Source organism: Phyllostomus discolor, chromosome 10 (assembly GCF_004126475.2).
Source record: "Phyllostomus discolor isolate MPI-MPIP mPhyDis1 chromosome 10, mPhyDis1.pri.v3, whole genome shotgun sequence".
NCBI lineage: Eukaryota > Metazoa > Chordata > Mammalia > Chiroptera > Phyllostomidae > Phyllostomus > Phyllostomus discolor.
In genome coordinates, this window is record NC_040912.2 from 10,284,006 (window position 1) to 10,298,283 (window position 14,278).

The window sequence follows — 14,278 nt, forward strand, 5'->3', positions numbered from 1 at the left end:
AATTTCGGGGATTAAGGACTCACTAGCGACAGGTTCCCCTGGGTGTGGCCGGGTGGGAGTGCGGCAGGGGGCATGGCTCATTTTTTCGCCCCACCCAGGCAGAGCTGTGGGTAGCCGCTGTACTGAGCACACACACACACATAGGGTGATTAGTATGTTAAGTAGGAGAAAAGAGAGCTCTTCATGACTTTTTTTTTTGGAAATAAAGAGGGATGAAATTCAGCAGCCACCAAGCCTTTTCATTTCCCTGTGATTCGTCAGCACTGAGCGGAGGCTGGCTTCCTTTCCGTAGGTGAGCTCTCCTCCTGCTGACCGCGAGAGTGGCTGGAGTGCACAAAGAAAATGAAGCTCTGGGGGCGGGGGGGAGGGGTTCAGTTTTGCTGTTTGCTGGATGTCCTTTCTTGTGTTAGAATTCAAGGTGTCAGCTACTGGCAGCCCCATGATTTTATCTCGAGAACACAGGGCAGCATTCTTCCCCAGATGTATAAAATAACTATTCGTTTTAAATAAAAAAGTATGGCTTTGTGGACTTTGTCTTTAGCTATGCAGAACAGATACATCTGAAAATGTAACATGATGCCTTGGGTAAGGTAGGCCAGGCAGTTAATAGTCACTTCTGTACTAGCAAAAATCTCCCTGGTCAAAAATCACGTCAATAAATGCGTGTTTCATTAGAGCTCATAGACATCCAAAGGAAAAAAATGCAAAGGTTCTCTCATCGATGACCTTTATGAGAGATGTCTTATTCTCAGATGCCTCGGGGCAAGATTTCAACCCAAATGAAATAAGATGAGCCGTGGCTGGTCATTTAATTAGATCCTTGTCTTTAGATAGAATTTAACTTCTTTTTTTTTCAGAGTTAGAGCCTTATACATATTTTGGAGGTGACTGGGTGATATAGCAGGTTAGGCCGACCATTTTCTAATTCAAATGTATCCTCCATATCAGCTTTAGAGAAGTAACAAGCTTAATCCATGGCATTTAATCATTGTGACTTGTTTGGGCACTTTTAGAACACGGAACCTAACCCTGACTCTGCACTTGATTTGCAAGGAAGGTGACACGCCACGTGAGAATTTACAAACAGAGGAAAACACGGTCTCGTCTGGGAAGAGGATATAAAAGATTTCCCTGTCAAACTCACGCAAAGGAAATTATGTGATTTCCAGATTGCCTCTGTCTGAGGTCTACGAATAACCTTGTATAGGTTACCTAAACTTCCCTCCATCTCATCATGCTTCTTTGTTCTACCCTACCATCCTCTTTAGAGTTAAAGGGGAAAAAACCCCAAGGTTGAATGGGAAAGTAAGTTTTCAACGAGTGGCCAAGGGGGACTACTTGGTCTGCTCTGGAGGAAAAAGCACGTGGCTGCTTCTGGACCCTCTTTCTTGGCTCTGGAAGCAGGAGTATGGACATTCGGGCAAGGAATTCAGGAGGCCCTGTTATCCATACCACGGACATGAATTTGCAAGCATGGAACTGCAAATAACAAGACTGACGGTATTTTGTTTTGTTTGCTTGCTTTTGTCAAAAAAAAAATCTCTGAAAGGCATTAGTAATTGGTGCACAGAAAGAGGGAAAATTAAGTTCTTGGCTTTTCTGATCATCCTAGTAGAAAGAAGCCCAGACTTGAAGAATGTGGTGCTGAGTTCTTCTAAGAAGGGGAAAGGACTGCTCCTTTTCTACTCTTCCTTCTGACAGGTTTCTGGGTGGGGTGGGAGGGAACAGACTAAGCACAGGCAAATGACATAACTTGGGTGATGATCCCTGTGCCGCACATGACATACGCTATGTCATTTACCTACTGCATCACAGTCCTCAGCTCACTCAGTCATCGCACGCTCTGGGATGAGATGGGTAGCGAGGGTGGATAGAGTGGATGAGTTGGTACAGCCTTCATTTTCAGATGGGGGAAACCAAGGTTGAGAGAAAGGCTACAGTCTGGGACAGATAATAGAGAAGGAACAGACCTGGCACTTGGTCTAGTGCATTCTCACTTTCCAGCTGCTGTGTTCTTCTAGGGGTAACCACCCCAAATTCAAGGGGGAGTCCATTAAATCTGGAGAACTCACCCAAGAAGGAAGTTCCCCACAATTAGCCTGAACCACCATGAACAGAAAAGCAACATATGGTTTTTTTTATGTAATCACTTCAGCATTCCTGCCAAAGACTACTTTTCACCTATTTTCTCTGTATTGTTTATGTGATGATATTGCTTCATTCCTGAAGTTCTTGAAGCCCACAAGAGGCTATAGAACCAGAAAAGTACAGAGTCACTTTCCTAGGTCAACTCTGCTTGGAACGGTGCACTTAATCATAGGCATAATATTTCATTAGTAAATAGAGCACCTGGATAAACCACTATTTGAATTAGAGGAAAATAAAACCTGAATAAAGGACAAAGAAGAGACGTCACATGTCATTTCACCTTCTTAGTTTCTTTGATCTCCGCTTATCATTTATAAATTTCTTGCCTTCGACAAATGAATGACCTGCTTGCTATGGGCCAGGCGTTGTGCTACCTGTTTTACATGCAATTTCATTAAATGCTCAGGTCAGCCCTGTAGGGCTGTCCTCTTTCCATATATGAAAAGGCTAAGGCTTAGGAAGGTAATTAACCTAGCCAAGGTCACACAGCTAATGAGTGGCCGAGCTGGGATTCAAACTCCCATCAGTCTACCCCTAAAGCCATGCTGTGTCCTTAATCAGATACTGTACAGGGCACATGGGCAGGTTCATGATGACACCTTGCAGGGCTGGTATGAAAATTAAGAGATGATTTATATGAGAAGTGCTCAGCAAACCTTGAACCCCGGCAAAGTTTTGCTGTGATTATTCCCTACAGTCTTACACAGGGTTAGCGCTGCTGTCCTGGGAGGCCAAGTCTATGTTAAACCCATAATTCATCCTTAATCCACCAAAGTCTTGTATCCTGGCTTTCTTTACATCCAATGGAAACTGAAAATATGTCTTTTGTAAGAAAGGCTTAACACCTGCTGTCGAAGGGTGCTGGACCTTCCGGGAAGAAGAGGCTCACTTACAAAGACTAAGATTAATTTGGACATGGTTTCCCTACATCAAGCAGGCACACGAAGGCGAGCAACCCAGGGAAGGATAATCATGCTGAGAGTGAAAGCACTTATTCTCAATAATTACCATGTAATTATCCTCAAGTTCCCTGAGTCGGCAGCCCGCAGCGAGTCTTAGGAGCTGGCCCTTCCTTTCTAAGTGTAAGGAGACAAAGCCCCTCCATGAGGGCATCAGGGCATGCGTCTGTCTTACTTACCGCAGGGTCACCACCTTCCCCGCCTACTTCCCAAAGCTGTGGTCAAGGTGCAGGGCAAACGTGGGGCCTCTTCATCTGGGTCCACTCTCCTCTCCCTTTTGAATAGTGCAATGCCTTTCTGTAAGCATGTGAATGCAACACATCCGACTCCTTTTTGTCAGTGACATACTTGTTGGGCAAGTTCATACCCCGGGCAGGCTGTGATACTCCTCTTTTCGATGTGCCTCTGAGTTGTGTTTCCAAGCCTCAAGGTGACCCCACTGAAGACATGCGATGACATCTCACAGGAGCAGTGATGAGTGTCAGGGAGAGACAGGGACCTTTCCAGGAGGGGCACGTTTGTCTACAAGGTCAGTCAAGGCCCCTTGTTTTCGTTCCAAGTCTACATTCATCTTGGTAGCAGCAGCTACAAACAAAAAATCAAATCGCCCAATGTAGACAACTGGAATTGTACTTACCTGGTCAAGGCGTGTACACAGTTGTTCTCTGCATCTTACCTGGAATAGGGGGCACGCTGAAGAGCTGTGGCCACAGGTCAGCCAAGGGCATGCTTTACTGTGGTGTCCAGATACGATGGGGAAAAATGGAGGGGAGAATACAACTCAGTATCTTGGGTGACACCGTTCAAAAGAATGACAGTCACTGGCCTGAAATCGCACAGACTGACCTGACCATTATTATAACTACCACTTACCTAGCCCAGGCTGTACGACAAGCACTTTAGGTCCATTGTCTCATTGCACCCTTGCAATCACACTGCAAGGCAGCTAACATTATTTTACCACAAGTGGATGGGAAATCGACAGTCAGGTAACTTGCCTGAGGTCACCGAATGGCAGATTTTAGATCTAGACACAAATCCAGCACTTTCTCTGAATCACCAGGGTTTAAAGAAGAACCTCCCAGAACACCTAAGTGCAAAGAACACAAGGAGGGCTGGGGGAGCCTGGGACTACCTGAGTTAGTCAACCTGACAATTTCGGATCTTTGTTTTCAGGAAAGCCAATCAGAGAGGAAGACTTAACCAATCTTTTTGCAAAGCCATGCTTTTGCCTGCCTTTGACTACTCACATTACAAAAAAAAAAAAGGGGGGGGGGGCGGGGGGACTAAAAATATTATTTCCAGAAATTGGATTCTCCTCCATAAGTTATATATTTTGATCCTTCAACTGTTCGCTGTAGTTATGGTCACTTGGGGAGAAATGTAAAGAGATACTTCTTAAAGTATTAGAACTATTTGGCCAACTATGCCAAAATTCGCTAGTGAGTAATGCTGAGAAAAAATACAGTGGACCCTCGAACAACGTAAGTATGAACTGCATGGGTCCATTTACATGGGCATTTTTTTTTCAGTAAATACACAGTCAACCCTCTGTGACCCTGGGTGTCACATCTACACATTCAACCAACCACAGATTGAAAACAGTATTTTCGATCCGAAGTTGAAAATCTATGGATGCAGGGGACCAACTGTATGCACCGTTCTACACCCTTTTACACAGGGGACTTGAACACCCACGGATCTGGTGTCTCCGGGGGTCCTAGGACCCATGCCCCACTGACACCAAAGGATGACCGGTTTTTGGACAGTCAAAAGTTCCATGGGCATTTTTGGCTGCAGGTAGTGAGGAGGCTGGCACCCCTCACCCTCTCATTCAAGGGTCAACTGTATACATGTACCTTTTACGAAAGACCAAAATCCTCTCCCCCATGCTGCCGCCATGGTATCTGCAGGCTCTGGCCGGAAGCAGGCCCTGCCGGTGACCTCCCACCCTGCAGGTGACCTCCCGCCCTGCAGGTGGCCTCCCGCACTATAGCGTGGCCTCTGAACAGAATCTGCCCAAGGCTCCTCCAGATGTGCTTCCTCAGAAGCCACAGTCCACTGGAGAACAGATGTTAAGAAAGACAGGGCGAGTGTTATCTAATGAAAGTTTATAGACTAATCCTCTTCGTCCATCCCACGTTTATCTGTCCCCGAATCCTCTCAGGGTATCTAAACACCTGTCAATACGGTATCTTCTTTGAATAGTGTCCCTCTCAACATTTGTGCCCACCAGAACCTCCAGATAGGACCTGGTTTGGAAATGGGGTCTTTGCGGATGGAATTAGTTGGGAAGAGGTCAGACTGAGTTCCGGCAGGCCCTAAATGCAAGGCCCGGTGTCCTGATATGAAGAGGAGAAGACACGTCCGAAGAAAAAGGCCGCGCAAAGATGGAGGTTGGAGTGATGCAACGTCAAGGCAGAGGAATGCCAGGGACTTGTGGGGGCTGGCTAAGCCCAAGGAAGGATTGCCCGCAGAGCCCCCGCGGAGAGATCAGCCCAGCTGACACCTCGGTTTCAGACTTCTCCAGGGCTGCAAGAGAAGAAATTTCTGTTGTTTCAAACCACCCAGTTTGTAATATCTCATCAGGCCACTCCTAGCAACTAACAGAGGGCCGGCCTGCCACACAGTTGCACCAAGTCCTCACCGTATTTCCCGGGACTTGTTTCAGCTAGACTTTGCCTACTCTGCTCCTCCCGCGTGCTCCGCCTCACCCCGGCCCCGCCCCCGCCCCCACCCCGCCAGGTTGCACCGCGCAAAGTAGAATGTGTTGTGAGCAGTTCTTGTCTTTGAACCTAGATAACCTTCCAAAGACCCTCTGACTCAGTAATTCTGCCTTCCAGATGTTCCTTTCCTAAGGAAGTAATCAGATGCACATCATTTTTTACATGAGGGTATTTCTTCGTGAATTAATAAGGAGAAACTGGAAGCAACCCAAACGATCAGATGTTGGAAAATGGTCGAATAAATGACAACACATTCCTATGATTGAACATTACACAGCCATTAAGATCATGGTTTTGAATTAATAACGGGTGAAAATAATTGGGATCTAATGCTAACTGCTAAAAGCAGGATAAATAATTCCACATAATATGACGCCAATTCTGTTCGCAACACATGTTTGTCTAGATAAAAGATGAGACAGAAATACATCATTTGGTCACAGTGGGATTTCTATCTGATCTGTTTGCCTATCTTCGCATTTCTATAACAATCACGTATTATACTCATGAAAAGAAAAATAATATATCTATCTTACTGAAAAAACTTAGAAGGCCTCCAGTGCAGTAGCTTTCGAGCTATTGTGACCACAGCTCATGGTAAAAAATAAGATTTTCATCCTGACTACACTAACCCCTCACTGAGTGTTGTCTCCAGGTTCTTGGGAACCAGGCCTGAAGAAACACGAAGCACAATGAAACCAGTTGTGCCACAGGCTAACTGAAGTAAACAAGAATTAAGTTCCTACAGCCTATTTTCCGGTCACAAAAACATCACTGAAGTTCTAAATAACCCCCCGAATGCTTCTCATGTTAAACATTGGAATAAAGGCGAGCTACACACACACTGGGGTGTCCCAAATGCATTAGTGCAGCTTTAAGCTTTCGTTACTTCAGAAGTATAAATGCTACGAACTTTTAAGACTGTCATTTGAAAGCTTCCTTCTTTTTGACTCTTAGGTTTGTTTTTTTCTTTAAAGATTGATTTATTTATTTTTAGAGAGGGAAGAGAGGGAGAAAGAGAGAGAGAGAAACATCAATGTGTGGTTACTGGGGGCTGTGGCCTACAACCCAGGCATGTGCCCCGGCTGGGAATCGAACCTTCGATACTTTGGTTTGCAGCCCGCGCTCAATCCACTGAGCTACACCAGCCAGGGCTGACTCTTAGGTTTTATTTAGTTGAATAAATGTAATTGTATTTTTTTTCTTTCAGTCAATGCATGCCATTTTTCACTTGGAAACTGAAACAAAATTTTTTTTTAAATGTGTTACCCAACATTCACAACGCTAAATAAGTGTAAAATACATTTAATTATACTTTCAAATGATGCTTTTTTCTAAGTTGCAGCATTCGCCTCTGAGGTTATGAAAAGTTCAGTAAGACTTCTGCAACAGCCGGTGTTTGCATAAGCGCACTGCAGTACGATTCATTTCACTGGTACAGTAAAACCCAGTTTGGTTTTCATTTTAAGAGGCTGCATTTTGGGTGCAGGTATTCCTTGGCCAGTAGCTGTCCTTGTGCTTAGGCCAAAGGGGCCGATGCCCAGCACCCGTGTCTTGGACGGCACCCCTCTGGCCCACTCGTCCCCAGAGAGTCAGGTGTCTGTGCAGCTGCGCCCATTGTTCTCCCTGCCCCCCAATCCATGCCTCACCAAACCTTGTTCCGAGCATCCAGGGACCCCAGCCTGCCTCCCTAAGTGGCACCGGGTCTCCTTCAAGGGCCTGCGCACCAGCAGGGGCTCCTGCAACGTCTGTATTCCCACGACAGACGACAGTGCCATCGGCGTGCACATTCCTAGGCCCAAGAGGTGGCCAGGGCCATGGCAGCTTCGGGGAGCTGGACGGAGGTTCCCCACGGGGGCTGGGACTTTGCGGGAAAAGAAGGGGTGGCTGCAGACCGGGGGCTGGGAACCAGCCCTCGTGCACCACCATATTCACTAGAAGTAGATCGTCCAAGAATTTGAACTTGGCCTTTCAGTTCATAGTGAAGTTCTATTTGTCAGTGGAGGAAGGTTCTACCTCGTTTATTTAATGGTTTAATAAAGGTGGGCTGAAGCTGGTCTTGAAGGAAAACGTTTTTCCCACCCACACACATTTCTCCGTGAAGAGATCAGCGTGATGACGTGTCATGGTGACCGGCGGTGGCCGCACGTGCTCGGGGTCAGGCGACCTGCATGTGGCTTCTCTTGTAGTCCTCATCCCAACCCAATAAAGTATGCACATGGAAGAAAACGGGGACACGGTAACATTTAGTAGTTTGTTCCAGGTCACAGAGTCAGTGCTAAAGGAAGCTTTAGTTATATAACTAACTGAAGTGGCTGGAAACAACAGTGATTTGGGTTTTTTCTCCCCTGATTGGTTGGGCCTCCCTGCTGCCGGTTTCGCCTGGGCTCACTGTGGCAGCTGCACCCAGCTGGAGGAGCTGCTGGACTGGGAAATGGCAAAGGCTTCTCACCCTGGGGGCTGCTGCTGTGCCTGGGGTATTCTCCTAGGGCATGGAACCCCTCATTCCCCGAGGGCCACACTGGCTCCTTGGCGTGGCAGTCACCAGGTGGCACTCTCAAAACAAGTTGCAAAGCCTTTTGACTCCTAGGATGGCAACAGCACTTGTCCACAGTCTACGGTCGAAACCAGTCACGAAGCCAGCCCTGATTTAGGGGAAGGGAAACCAGACTACTTCTGCAAGGAAGCATGGTGGGAGCAAGGTGAATTTTTTTTTTTTAATAGCTGCTAAACACCAGAGGCAGGATTCAAAGTACTTAGCCAGACTGAGGTCTCCTGAATAACTGTGTCGTCTCTGAACCACAGGACATGTGTGGGACTGAGACAGAGGGAGCATTTTATATTCTGTCTTATCTCTTTGCAATCGCCTTGCCTTTTAATTCTGTCTTCCCCTAGTGTCCGGCTCAGTGCCCAGCACCGGTCGGTGGTTGATAATACCTATTCTGGTCACTTTACAAGAGCTGTGATTCTGAATGGGATACTTAGCCTCTCTCAATCCATTTCCCACCTGCAGAATGGGAATAGTGCTGGTGCTAACGCATCGGGTTGCTATGAGGTTCCTATGCAGTAACATAGAGAAAGCATCGGGCACTCAGTGCTGGCACTCAGAGTTGTCTAGGTGTTAGGGATTGGGACGTGGACTCTCCACGCATGCACGTGGGCTTTTTAAACACTGGGAGTGAAATACCACTTGGTTTCCAGGGGCAAACGCCCGGCGGGGGGGGGGGGGGGGGTAATTTCAAAATGCAGCGTTGAAATTCAAAGACAGCATCTCTTAAAAACTTGGGGAGAAAATCAAAACGTGCCAATGAACGCCCAAACGGAGTTGCAGCTGCTGTTCCTCTGTTCGTTGTTAACGTTCCACCCCGGGGGTGCGGGCTGCTCCCAGCCCTACGAGGGCGAGGGCGAGGGCGGACTGGGCGAGGTCAGGTCGCAGGGAGGGGAGGCGGGGACGTACCTTCTGCCCGATAGGTCAGGGTCAAGGGTGGGCGTCGCTGAGAGGAGCCGTTAAAAGCTCGCCTTCTGCTGGGTACTTGTGAAGAGTAGGTGAGAGGGGAAGGGCGCCTGACCTCTCCCTGATTGGTGAACCGCAGAGGGAACCAGAGGGAACCAGAGTGACGACTGCCCTGCGTAAGTGCGGGGGTCCTCGGGGGATGCGCGGGCAAAGCGGGCTAGTCTTCACCGGGACGCCACACGCTGGGAGCGCAGGGCGGGGGGGGTCTCAGGAGCCGTTAGCCGCCAGAAGGAAGAAAGCGCGGTGGAATGGGAACGGGTCGGTTGTCTCGGCCCTTCCAGAGTTTCCAGGATGGGGTACTGGGGAGCCTTGACGCTCTGCTGCGGGTGCGCTCAGCCCCGGGACGTCTCCCAAAGGCTCCTGGCACGGTTCCAGGCGGTTGCACCTGGGCTTCTCCCAGACCTGGAGGCGCCTCAGAGTCCAGGGGCCCTTCCAGGGGAGTGTGAAGCTGTGAGGTCCCCCCATTACCCTAGATGCGAGATGGGAACAGCATCCCCTTCCTCCCTCAACAGGTCTCTTCCGGATGTTGATTTCGGGGTGCTGTGGAGAAGTGGGGGTGGGAAATGCTTTTGATCCGAGTGTGCCCCCCAAAAGGAGACTTGGCTTGACCCGAGAAACCAAAGCACACGAGAATGAACATTGTTCCTGGAACGTAGGATTAAGAGAAAACCAGGGGTTTGGGACAAGTGACAGCTCCCTGTCAGGTGACTTGGGGCCTTGCAAGGGAGTTGGTAGGAGCCAGTGGGATGAAATGCAAGCACCCAATACATCTGAGGTCAACTTTGTGTCAGGGGAAAAATGGGCTTTGGCATATTTATGGACTGAAATCCCAGGTTGCCTTTTGCTAGTTGGTGACCTTGAGCGGATTATTCAAGATTACTAAATCTCAGTCTCTGCATTTCAGACACTTGTCTTTTCCTCTCCCCTTAAATGTACAGCAACCACCACCACTGCAACTACACTATTTATTATTATTATTATTATTATTTTGGTGTAAGATGGGTAAGAACAGCAACATTAGGAGAAAAAGAGATCCAACAAGAATGCATTTTGCTAACTTGAAAAATATCTTTTAAGAAAACTGTTCAAAATAAGAATTGGAACTTTTTAAAATATTTTATTTATTTATTTTTAGAGAGGGAAGGGAGGGAGATAGAGAGAGAGAGAGAGAAACATCAATGTGTGGTTGCTGGGGGTTCTGGCCTGCAACCAGGAATGTACCCTGGCTGGGAATCGAACCTGGGACACTTTGGTTCCCAAGCCCACGCTCAATCCACTGAGCTAGGCCAGCCAGGGCCTTGGAACTTTTTTTTTTTAAGTCAAGTGCACTGGCTGTGTTAGCACATGAAAGTCTGTAAGGTCGTGGAGAGCCTTTGGGGGCTGTGCTTTCTAGACTTCCACCCCAGGCTAATCATTTGGTGGAAACTCTAAAATACAATGTCAGTGTTCTTAGCAAGGAGCCGTTTTATTCTTTCTGTCTTTATACATAGGAGCTGGCTGTTTTGGAGAGGCGTAAGTGAATCTAGCTTTTAAACCAATTTACAGTGAGCTTCTACTAACCTGACTCGATAGCCTGAGAGATAAGTGGGCTTTGACTGGCAGGAGGTTCCAACGCCTGAGAAGAGTATTAAGCAAGTCCGCTGAGCTCATCAATTCACTCCTCTTGGAAAAACAAAAGTAAGAAGCAAACAACATGACAGTATCTGTTAATGACTCTGTCCTTGTTTCAGGATGCATAGGGTTTGTCAGAGGAAAGACAGAATGTTGCACGCTAGCCTGGTGCATGCAGAGCAAAGACAGTGATGGAAGGAGAGCTCGGTCACTGCCTCGGAGAACATCACGGACTGTGTATTAGCACCAAACACCCAAGGTTAATAGGGACGGCCCCATCGTAGTAGGAAGCAGAGTTCATTTAAAAGAGGGAGCATGTTTATTTTAGTTTAACATCCCCAGGGATTTAATGACATAGAGTTTGCACTGACTGAACCAAGACCACTAGATAGAATGTTAAGTAGAGAAGTGTCTCTCAGCTAGAAAGGTGCCTCTATAAGGATGTCGCATTCCTACCCATATTCACTTGGGAGAGGGGTAAGCAGGGCAGAAAGCTAAGAAATGTACTTTCCTAGCCAAAACCAGGAATGGGTTTTGAACTGTTATGCTATATATTTCCAAGTTCAACAATTTAAGCAATGATAGACTCCGTTCACAAGAGAGTGATCCAGTGCTTTCTTGACAAAACCTATGCCCCTAAGCGTAAGTGAACTGAAACCAGGGTATTGAGGTTTCTCGTCCTCCAAGATCTTGCAGGTACAACCCTGAGCAAGAAACCACCTGCTCTTCCTTTATTGCTTTAACCCAAATACATATTTATAAATAAACATTTGGGCCAATAAACGATTGTAGCAATAGAAAGACCATCATGAGCTAGAATCAGAATACAGGGAGGAGCTTTAGAGAGGAGACCCAAGGATACTGGGAAGATAAGATGGTAGGAATTTGCTTTTTCAGACACAGAGTCATCTCCCTTGTCCCCACCTTGTTCCCCGGGTTCTCTGTGGTGGAGGCAACCCAACTCTCAATATATCCACTCATTTATTTAATGAATGTTTTCCCCAATGTTTGATTATGAAAATGTTCAAACATTCAGAAAAGTTGAGAGAACTTTATAGTGCCACCCCCACCTAAATTCTCTTTTCATTCAGCTGGTACTGATTAGAGCCTAGTGTTTGTGCGGCGCTGGGCTGAGCTGTAAGGACACACATGGCAGAATATAGTTAGGGGACAAGGAAGGGTTTCACTGGGCAGGAACACAGAGTTTGCAAAGGGGTTCTGTGATGTTCATCTGGAAGGTTCTGCTGGAGTCACATGGTGGAAGATGTTGAATTTCATGCAGAAAGTTTAAAGCATCCTGGTTGTAGTCTGGAGCCATTGAAGGCATTTGAGGAGCAGGGTATCTTGTGCTCTGGAAAGCTCTTTCTGGCATTAGGGTTAGGTAACATCGGCATGGGGGGGACTAAAGTCGGAGAGAGGAGTTGGGAGGCTTTGCAAATGTCCTAGGTCAAACCGTGAACCGAATGGATTGCAGAGATTGACAAGAGGAAGAAGGGTGGGACTTTGTGGCTGATTTGACAGGAGGACTCAGTGGTTGAGCTCAGGCTTCTACAAAGATAGCGTGTCAATGAGAATAGGTTAAGTCAGAGGAGGAAGAATTGCAAAGGGAGTGGTGATGTCTTGTTACAAGGCTCCTTTGGGTTTGAGGGACCAATGGGGAAATCATGTGGAGGAGTCCATGGGCAGTGGAAAGCCCAATAGCAAGGTCAAGACCAAACAACTCTCCGGACTGGCCATTCGTGATCAGGGCATGGCTGAATGAGAGTGTACATATGGAGGAAAAAAGGCCAAGACCTTAAGGGAAAACAGAGTATGTGGAGTTCCTGGAACAGAAGAAAAAAAATAAAGGTGTCCAAGTATCGCTTAGGATTTTAATGACTGTACTATCTACAGTATTATTGCAGTCATAGCAGTCACGAACCAAATGTGTGATCCTACCACTGGAGACGGGTTTCTCCTGCCCCTACTCTAGGGGGCGTGGCTGGTGTGGGGCCATGGCCGGGGGTGGGGGCAGGGAGTAAGTTGAGAGTGGAAAGCCAAGGGGGAAAGGTAAATGCTTTTTTATCTAGGACTCAGAATACACGGTGCTTTGTCCACATAAACCTTTTCCATGTGTTGGGATGATGTCAGGCCATTGAGTGATTTGCTCTATCTTTGCACAAGGCAGCACCCACTTAGTCTGGGAGCCATAACAACCCATCACGAGGATGGCCACATTTTCCAGACCAAACCTCAGCTGTGACGTATATTCTGGATGCGACAGCCACCAAGTCTTTATCTAAATATTTAGCAACCCACGCTCCCCGCTCCCTTTTTATGCTAATACTTCAGGACATAGGTTAATATTCACAAATGAATATTCAGCTCTGTAAAACCACCTTATTGTATTACCTTACCACTGACAAGGCGAGGGAAATTAGACTGATTTAGCATCTATTCTGTGGCCAGGGTCTGGCCCAAGGCCTCAGGTAGAAGGTGAGGGCAGAGTATTTTCTGTCTTTTTGCAGTACCTGGTATGAGTTTATATACGTATGCATTTCATCTCCTGTGTCTTCAGTATAATATTAAAAAGAAGTGTGGGCCCTGGCTGGCGTAGCTCAGTGAATTGAGTGTGGGCTGCGATCCAAAATGTCGCAGGTTTGATTCCCAGCCAGGGTACATGCCTGGGTTGCAGGCCATAAGCCCCAGCAACTGCACATTGATGTTTCTCTCTCTGTCTCTCTGTCTCTCTCTCTCTCTCTCTCTCTCTTTCTCCCTCCCTTCCCTCTCTATAAATAAATAAATAAATAAAATCTTAAAAAAAAGAAGACGTGTGGTTCCTCTCAGGATAGAGGTACTTTATCTACAGACGTGGAGTCTTAAAGCATCAGAGCCACACTCGAAGCTGTGTGTCTGAATCCTTCCTGCTATTCTTGTTGGACAACATCACTTTCCCAAGTGCTTCCTGCGAGCAGGCAATGTGTTAGGTGTTTGCACACGTGGGTTCCTTTGTGTGGCCCCTCGGTTTGGCTGATTATTTAGCTCAAAATTGCTCAGCTGGTTACCACTGTTGGGGTGTCTGCCCTCTGGCCCTGTCTTATTTCCACCCAGCTTCTCAAGCTCTGCAGGAAGGGTCCAACTCCTGCAGAAATGCCAACCTGTAAGGCTGAGTTTAGCAACCGCTTCATTAATTCTCCTGAAGATCACACATTCTATCCTCCACTGAGTTCTTTCAGAGTGAACTAGGAGACAATTCTACGTTTAATTTGTCTGCTTATGTGTTTTATTCCATCATTTTTCTGCTTTTCCCGTTGCCCTGCTCATTTACATAGCTAAGATCA

At 47.0% G+C, this 14,278-nt stretch overlaps 1 protein-coding gene across 1 annotated transcript in view; it reads left to right on the top strand.

The window, feature by feature from the left end:
* The first annotated feature begins 9,288 nt into the window (after positions 1 to 9,288).
* Positions 9,289 to 14,278, top strand: part of CPVL (carboxypeptidase vitellogenic like) — a 108,081-nt gene continuing 103,091 nt past the window's right edge. Inside the window, exon 1 of the mRNA XM_028526055.2 lies at positions 9,289 to 9,463. The gene's annotated coding sequence lies outside the window, so the exon portion shown is untranslated. The remainder of the gene's footprint in view (positions 9,464 to 14,278) is intronic.